Below are 7,967 nucleotides of genomic sequence, written 5' to 3'. Positions count from 1 at the left end.
CTTTCCAGTCCTCGCCGAGTCTTCCTCAGTTTAAGTTGAACCCTTTTAGTGAGCCTCTATTTTCAGCCGCGTGGTTGAGTACCGGTAAGATGCAGCTGTCTTACACTTTCTTCTTCAGGGACATTGTTAGGCTGCCATTTATTATCTTAGAATGTCTGCCGAATGCGCTTTACCCCATTAATATGCTTCTCATTATCTCTTCCCCGTGGTTGGGATCCAGAGTCGGTACTTGGCCTAAGTAGATATATTCTCTTACCACTTCCACTGCCTCTCCACCTATGTCATACCGCTGTGCTCTCCGGAGGTTATTAAGCAATACCTTAGTTTTTTGCATGCTAATTTTGATGCCGGATATCCTACTCTGCTTCGCCTGTGCGGTAATCGTGCTTTGAAATTCGTCCCCGAGTGACTCTGCGGTCACAAATCAGGTACACAAAAAAGCCTTCCCTGAAAAGCTATGCACAATGTAGGCAATAAAAATTTACCTTAAAAGGTTTAATTGGAAGGTATGGAGAGTTATTGTCCAATCATATAACTCGCAGGAGTGTAGAATGAAAAATGTTCGCTGGGTGAAATTTGGCCCTGCGCAAGGTATTTTTATGTGCAATCACCATCTTTTCAGTACCAAAGTTAGTCATAATTCGTTTTGCCCCATGTTGGCTAAGGTAAATTTCAATCCTACTGAAATGCGCCTCTACAATTAAGAGCATAATATTACAAAATTGTGTACAAGGCTCTGAATTTATGCATTCGAACACAAATATTTCTTTTTATTTTTTCACAAAGCCAAAGCATGTACTTCTGCTTTGAGCTGTTCAGCAAAGCTCACCACAAAAAGTTACCTAAACTGTGGCTATTACCACAATTGTGAGAAAGACAGAGAAGCAAGGCTTTTTATTAAAGAGAGACTCTTGCCAGCGTTTGCTATCGCCTATATGAATCTCTACTACACAGCGGGAATGTAGGAAAAAAACTCCTCGAAACAGGTTGGCAGAAAGAGAAACAAACAAAAAAACAAAATTCAGGCATGGCTTGATGTTCTTGCCTGACGACATTTTATAACATTTTCCCAAAAATTACAATTTTTAAATATTACCAATCTCCTCTAAATAAGAAAACAAACTTTGTAGAGCCTGGCAATGCTTTGATGGGCACGTCCGTAGTCCTACGATGGTCTTTAGAGTTGACGGCCCTTCTTTCGCGTTATGAGTCTTCAAGAAAAACGGGATCTTTGTGGCAAGTAGGCCACACCTTCTAATAAAACATATTCAACTGTTTCTACAGCACTGACGATCTACCACAATTGTGAAATTCTTTTATTTTGCATAATAGAGAGCAAGCTGCAATATTCTGGCGTTCCTGTTTAAGTGTTCTCGTTTTAGTAACTCATTTGCAATGATATCATTTATTTGTGTAATAGCAGTAAGCATTGACTGGAGGGGAGTACTGGTCACGTCTGCAAGAACCTCTTTTGCTTCGGCAATAGGCCGGTCCACAGAAGCATCCGGCGACGCAGTCACGTGTGCATGCGATGCGCCAAGGTTGTCCACACTTCCTTTCAGCACAGCTGCTACTCTCGCACTCCCTCCACACTTCTCGATGTCGGCACCCTACGTGCACAGAAACATTTGTTTTATTGCATGACCCAAATAGCAGAACATTTTTCCATTTGTTTACTTTTTACAAGCCAGGCTCTCTAAGCTTGAGCTTTTTCGGTTGGTGTTCGAAAAATGTCATCGCAAAAAACAAAAAGGAGTAAATACCGAGCGCACGTGAACGATCTCGTCGCGGGGAGCGCCCGGCGCCGTCCAGGATTGCTCGCGGGCTTGCGCAACGTCAGGAGCTCGCGAAAAATATACCAAGCAAGGAGTTCACTTGCGACGGAGCTTGAAGTGGAACAAATAGGAAAGCTGGCGCTACAGACGCCGACTTTGCGAAACCGGTTGCCAAAAGCTCTAGAGCGTTCTAACGCCGTCCACTTGGTAGAGATTAAAAGTCTCCGGAGAAAGAGCTCCGGCCGTGACAGTCATGGAAAAGTTTCAGCGGCAAGTTGAGAAATCCTTTTTGCATGGAAGAGCCGCGTCTTTCACGAAGGGACAGTAGCCGCCACCGCTGCTTTTATTCAACCTTGCAAAAGTAGTGCAACCTGCACCAATTCTTTTCATATGTTTATGCCTCATTCAGATTTACAACAAGAAGGATACTTCGTCGTAAATATAGTTACTTATTGGTGAGATGAGGCAGTACAAGAAAATAACTAATTTAGACAGAGTTTTTTTTTGTTATCAACCAACTGTAAATAGAAAAATGCAAAAAACTGACTGGAGAGTACTGATTGACCATCCGCATAAGGCAACTACCCGTCTTTCTAATATACATCAGCAACAGGTTGCAATTATGAAAATATATTTGTTTAGCAATACACACAAACCATTTGTAAATACCAGCTTGGTGCATGATTTTGCACATAAATATTACTTTTTAATTCAATTTTGTTATACACTTTGCGCTAAAAGAAAAGGTACTGTTATAAAAGGCTGAGCCTCATAGCGTTTTCAGCGAAAGTGCTTTATGCTTTACAAGTCTACTGACCTTGAGAAATTATAAAGGGGGTTGTGAACACGAATTGGTAGATGGGGAAGTTATATTATTTAAGGCATTTAAATATCTCAAATCCGGTGTTTGCGACGTTCAAGTAGAAAGTAATGTTTGATTCGAGGGGACAGTTTATGCATGATTCGGCGACTTACGGCGTTATTGAAAGGTCAATATTCTCTCGTTTTCTTCAGCTTTCAGTTAGCCTTTACAAAATAGTCTATTAGCTCCTCTAAAAGCAGCGCTCAATTGTATCTCAAAAAAGTTCTTTTTACAGTAAATAGCTGGTTCGCAATTAGTCTTATAGGAAGATAATTATATTGTTTTCTAACTTTTCAAAGTTATAAAGATTTAAGCAATTATTTTCAAATTTTGTAAAAGCAGCAACCTAAAGACGCTGCATTAGGCAATCACTTGATTACGCCTCCTACCTGGCCAACTCTTGTAGAGTCACACTGCGGATAAAGTTACTTTGCCTGATAATACGGAATTTAATGTACAGTTCTCCCATTTATTCCAAGGCATTCATACTTAGTAGAAAAAACTGCCATTAGGTCCACGAAAAAATATATGAAGGTTTTGCGAATGCATTTCTGGGGAAGGAAAACTAAACAAAAAACTTCTACATAAAGAAAAACTTTATTTCACGTAATGAAAGGAAACGATTTGAAGGCATTTTAATAAAGTAGGGTTGGTTGCTTATAGTTTCCAATGTTTTAAACGAACTATGAAGCACTAACTCCTTCAAAGTGGTGTCGCATGCAGCTGACCTTCTAAACCATTTATATTGAAGCTGGAAACCTAACTCCTGGTATATAACTACATAAATATCAGTTATTGCACAAACAAATTACAGCAAGATTGTCTACGTACTGCGATGTGTCAATAATGAACCGCCACCCCAGTAGTCTGCATTGGAGGTGAGTTGGGAAGCACCGCCGATGGTTTCATATTCAAGATCATCAAACTGCGCAATCACAAAAGGAAGCAACAAGCAAGAAATAACTAGGGCCTGAACACTGAAAGTACACATTTTCCCAAACTTGTATGTTGCTAAGCCTGATGGGAAGAAATTCACGAAGTCCTTTTAGGTGGTTTCCATGAAAAATCTATAGTGTTTTATGCTTTCTACGTTTAATGTAAAAATCTTCTAGTTTCCTTGAAATGTCGCTCAAGAGAAATAGGCAAATATATATCCGAAAGTTTTTTTTTCTCTTTCATTTCTTACTTCGTTCTATTCATTGTTCATATATAAGGGTTCTTTGTTTCAGCGTTTCTGGGCTTTTGGGTACCCTTCTTTTTACAGGGCTAAGTTTTAAAATTCCCGCATATGTCGGATCTATTTTTACAGAGTGACTCCACAGAGCCTCAGCATTGTCATAGCTAATGCTGAGTAAGCTTAGTATGTTAGCTTAGTATAAAACCTTCGTAACAGATATGTACCACAGTGTTTTAAAGGCACGTAGTGCTAGGGCAAAAAAAGTGAATTGCTGATACAGGAGACCCCGATTGCAAGTAACTCAAAATTAGGGTTTATAATATTCTGATATGAATATTATAAGCCATATATTGATTAAGCTTGGGATCGGGGTCTCCTGTAATACAGGCAGCGCCTGAATCGTGCTAATCAAGTACGCCGCAGCTAAACGTCCATAGTGGTCGATGGGTTTGCGAAAATGCGAATTAGTACATTAAATATTTTAAACACACGCCATATTTTCAGTCATTGCCCATAAGGCTCCGTACAGACTGAAGAAATCATTACATCTTCCCTCAAAGGGGACGATGACATTTCATCAGTGCTTTGCGTCAAGAACTTGGAATCACACTGTGGGGTTCTTAAAGAAGTTGGGGTGTGTTGAAGTAGTGTAGGAGTTTTAAAAAGGCGAATACTCAATTTTTAATGTTGGAAAACTTCAACAAAACTTCGCGGAAACGTAGTCTAATGAACCTCAATAGGTATAATGAAATCAGTGTGTATATAACTTGTGCATAGTTAGATTCTCCAGAAACATATTTCCCCTGATGGTTCTTTGTTACCTGGGTGCAAGTAGTACCGGTTTGAACTCGTGCGAAACAACAAGTCGGCAGGCAATCACCACCCTAAAAAGCTGAAAGGGTGTGTACTATTCTTTGGGGATAGAACTCTCTGAGTATTGAAACTCGCAGAAAGATAAAAAAATCCAAGTGTACTCGTTACTACTGCACTGCTGCCACTATACCCCACCAGCATTTTGTAGGACTATCGTTTGGATGTTCTAACGTTGAACTGACACCTCTTCGGAGCAATATCATACGAACTGTAATGTTCCTCGAGGTTTACTCTTGTGAATAAAGCTCTTCAAACAGTAAAGTTAGGCACAAGGAAAAGACGCAGAGGAAAATATACGGTTCTTGAGAGGTTAGAAGTGGTGTGGCGGGAGAGGGGGTCAATTTCTTTAAGTGGAATGTTTCTCTTTTAACGCACGGCGAATTTGCTCTTTGGACGAAATGTATAGTGATGATGCTTAGCATGCCTTTATTGTGTTGCTGAACACCGCCAGGGTATGCGAGGAACTGCTCTATGAATTTCTTTTCTAAAAAGATTGCAGTCGAAAGTAGTGGATCGTTGGTTTCTTTTTTATGTTATGTGGCCATCATTTCAACGCCTTTTTATGAAGCATCCAAACCTTGTCCCACAAATCTCCATAGTGCGGAGCTCCTGGTTTACGTGCCCTCGCTTGAATTAGTCTAAAGCCTAGGCAACCCTTACCTCGAGACTAACTTCCTGGCTAGCGCCGTCACAGTCATTCTCATTTACGCCTACTTGTGTCTCCTCACTTCATTACTCATGATTAAGCTAAGTTAGCCCAAGTGACCCGGCATCGCGTTCCAGCACCCGTATTCCTGTATTAAGGGCGTGAACAAATATTCATTACCCAAAACACACCAGCGGTGCGGTTTTCCGTTTTTTGACGATCCAAGTTGTGGTTCTCACAAAGTAAAACAAGTTCCAGAGCGTGATATATATAACGCTGAAGCGTTAATATTGTAAACATACCTGTGTAGGTATGCCCATACGTGTTTTTACGATTATCTTTGTCAAGCTAATTAGGATTATGCAGCAGCAAGGAATCTTTTCTTTCTTCAAAATCGGGCTATCTAAAAACAACAATAGAGCTAGGGTAAAAAGTTGAATATTAGGCGGTAGTTGGGGTCTTGGCGGCGGAAAAGACATCTACAATCCACGTTTGTGTGATAGCTTGCATGTTGATTTAGAAAAAAAGCAGGTTAGGCTTCGAATTATTACAAGAATTGCATCATTTTATTAGCTGAAGGTTATCATAATACTCCAGTGCAAAGGTTTTGCCCCAAAGTGCTTGCTCATACGCAGGGGCTTTCTTCATGCCGAAACGACCAAGGATCAGCAATGGATTTTGTGGTTTTCTACGTGTCTGTGCCAGCGCTCTCTACAATTAGCTTCATACGCTAGGGCTCAAATAAATGAAAATAGTTGCAAGACAAGAACTTTTTACCGTCATCATCTTACATGGACAGCCAAATGTGCGTGTCAAATATTTTGCAAGATAAAAGCCACACTTGTTGGAAACACCCCACTATATAAAAACAGCTTTGCAATATCGCAAATATCAACTGCAAGTTTAATTGACGCCGGCAAAGCACAGGATTAAAACACATTTTACAACAAACATTGCGTCGAAAAACTTATACTGAATATCGCTGGAATACCTAAAAATTTGTGTTTTAAAACATACAAGAGAATATCACCAACCTACCAAAACAAATCGACGTAAACAAAACAAAACAAGAAATGTCTTATTCGTCAAACGAAATCAAACCATAGCTGTTTTCGTAAACATGAAATTGTTAATTGCTGACAAAAGATCTCCTTTTTAAGAACATCGGTTATTTTCTTAATTATTCAAAAGAAACAAATAGCCTGAATTCGTCACATGGCGATTTATTTCACACCGTTTGATAAGTAGTCCCAACTGTGTGCCGTCGCCGTGAGGTTCGTCGTCGCCAGTGGGAACGCTGTAGTGTTATGTGGTTTCGCTGCGGTCAGACAATATATATACAGAATATCTCTGGAGGCATTCGTGGTGCGAATGCCAACTGCTCCTGTAGTTCAAACAAGCGAAAAACAGACGTTTTTGGTGGAACACCGTGCCTAATCTGAAAAAAAAATGCTTTGTAAAAACAATTTGCGTGCTTGTGCTATCTATGTAAATCACTATATTTTGACGAGGATGAAAGAAGAGGTAACACATAGTGTTCACACTATTCTCAGTTTTTACTGTAGATAGCACGGCAGGCCAGAATCTTAAGTGATCCTCGCCTTCCTTCGCGAGAACAAAAACGTCCATCCTCGTCGTCATCGTCATTCACAACACCGACAGGTAACATAACCGCCCGGGACTATACGCCATCCCGGCGGCGTATTTCCAAACGCTTCGCTGCACAGAGCACCCACGTGACATGTCTGTTCGCGCGATAGAGAACGGTAATTCAACGCGGTCATTGGCTGCGCCCCAAGCCTAAAGCGACCTAAAACATACCAAATCACCATTATTAACAAAAACGACGCATAGATTTCAGTTTTGAAAAAAAATGAAATGTAGAAATAAAATAGGCAATAAAAAAAAAACATGAGATAGACGTGCTGGGGCTCGAACCCAAGCCGTCAGCGTCAATAACTCAGTGCTCTACGTCAAGGCTACAGAGCCAGAACGGCGGGCTCGTTTTAGCAGGCGCTCAAAAGAATAGCGCGAGCAGTGACATCACACATGTCACGTGGGTGCTATGTACAGCGAAGCGTTTGGAAACACGCATCCCGGCGCCTTTTACAGAGCTGTTAGGCTCGGGCAAACAAAGCGCTTGAGCCGGAAAACATGCACAATGTCTTTTTGGGGCTCTGCAGGCGAGGGCAGGAGTGGTAATATCTCGTAAATCACATCAGTGGCTTGGCGCACAACAGATAAGGGCCAGAGCAGCGAGAGAAGAGTTTAGCTGAGAGACCTACACGACGCGCAGGTCTCCACAGAAGCATGAGAGTACCTGGATGAAAGTTGGCTGTGGAACCTTGCTTATCGTAGGGAAGCTTTCTGGAGGCCTGGGATGTCGTAAGACGGGTGCGTGCAATTTGACGAGCCGCGTCTGCGTTGGCGATGACGTCGCGGGCATATTCAGTAGGGCTTGCCGCAGACGGAACCAAAGTGTCCAATGGGACACTGGGGTGTCGACCGTATAGCAGGTAAAACGGGCAATACTCCACAGTGTAGTGGAAAGAGGAATTGTATGCGAAGATTACATACGGCAGAGCAACGTCCCAATCACGGTGGTCGCCGTAGACGTACATAGATAACGTGTTG

At 41.4% G+C, this 7,967-nt stretch overlaps 1 long non-coding RNA gene across 1 annotated transcript; it reads right to left on the bottom strand.

Annotated features, from left to right (window-relative positions):
* Nucleotides 1-1,300: 1,300 nt before the first annotated feature.
* LOC144139431 (uncharacterized) lies at nucleotides 1,301-3,697 on the bottom strand. Its single transcript, XR_013316205.1, has 2 exons — nucleotides 3,469-3,697; nucleotides 1,301-1,610 (listed from the first exon to the last, which is right to left on the bottom strand). It is a non-coding gene; the product is annotated as an uncharacterized LOC144139431 (long non-coding RNA).
* Between the last annotated feature and the right edge of the window lie 4,270 nt (nucleotides 3,698-7,967).

Source organism: Haemaphysalis longicornis, unplaced genomic scaffold (genome assembly GCF_048455015.1).
Source record: "Haemaphysalis longicornis isolate Haplotype H1 unplaced genomic scaffold, Haemaphysalis longicornis Haplotype H1 scaffold_5, whole genome shotgun sequence".
Classification (NCBI taxonomy): Eukaryota; Metazoa; Arthropoda; class Arachnida; order Ixodida; family Ixodidae; genus Haemaphysalis; species Haemaphysalis longicornis.
This window is presented reverse-complemented; position numbering and strand designations above follow the sequence as displayed.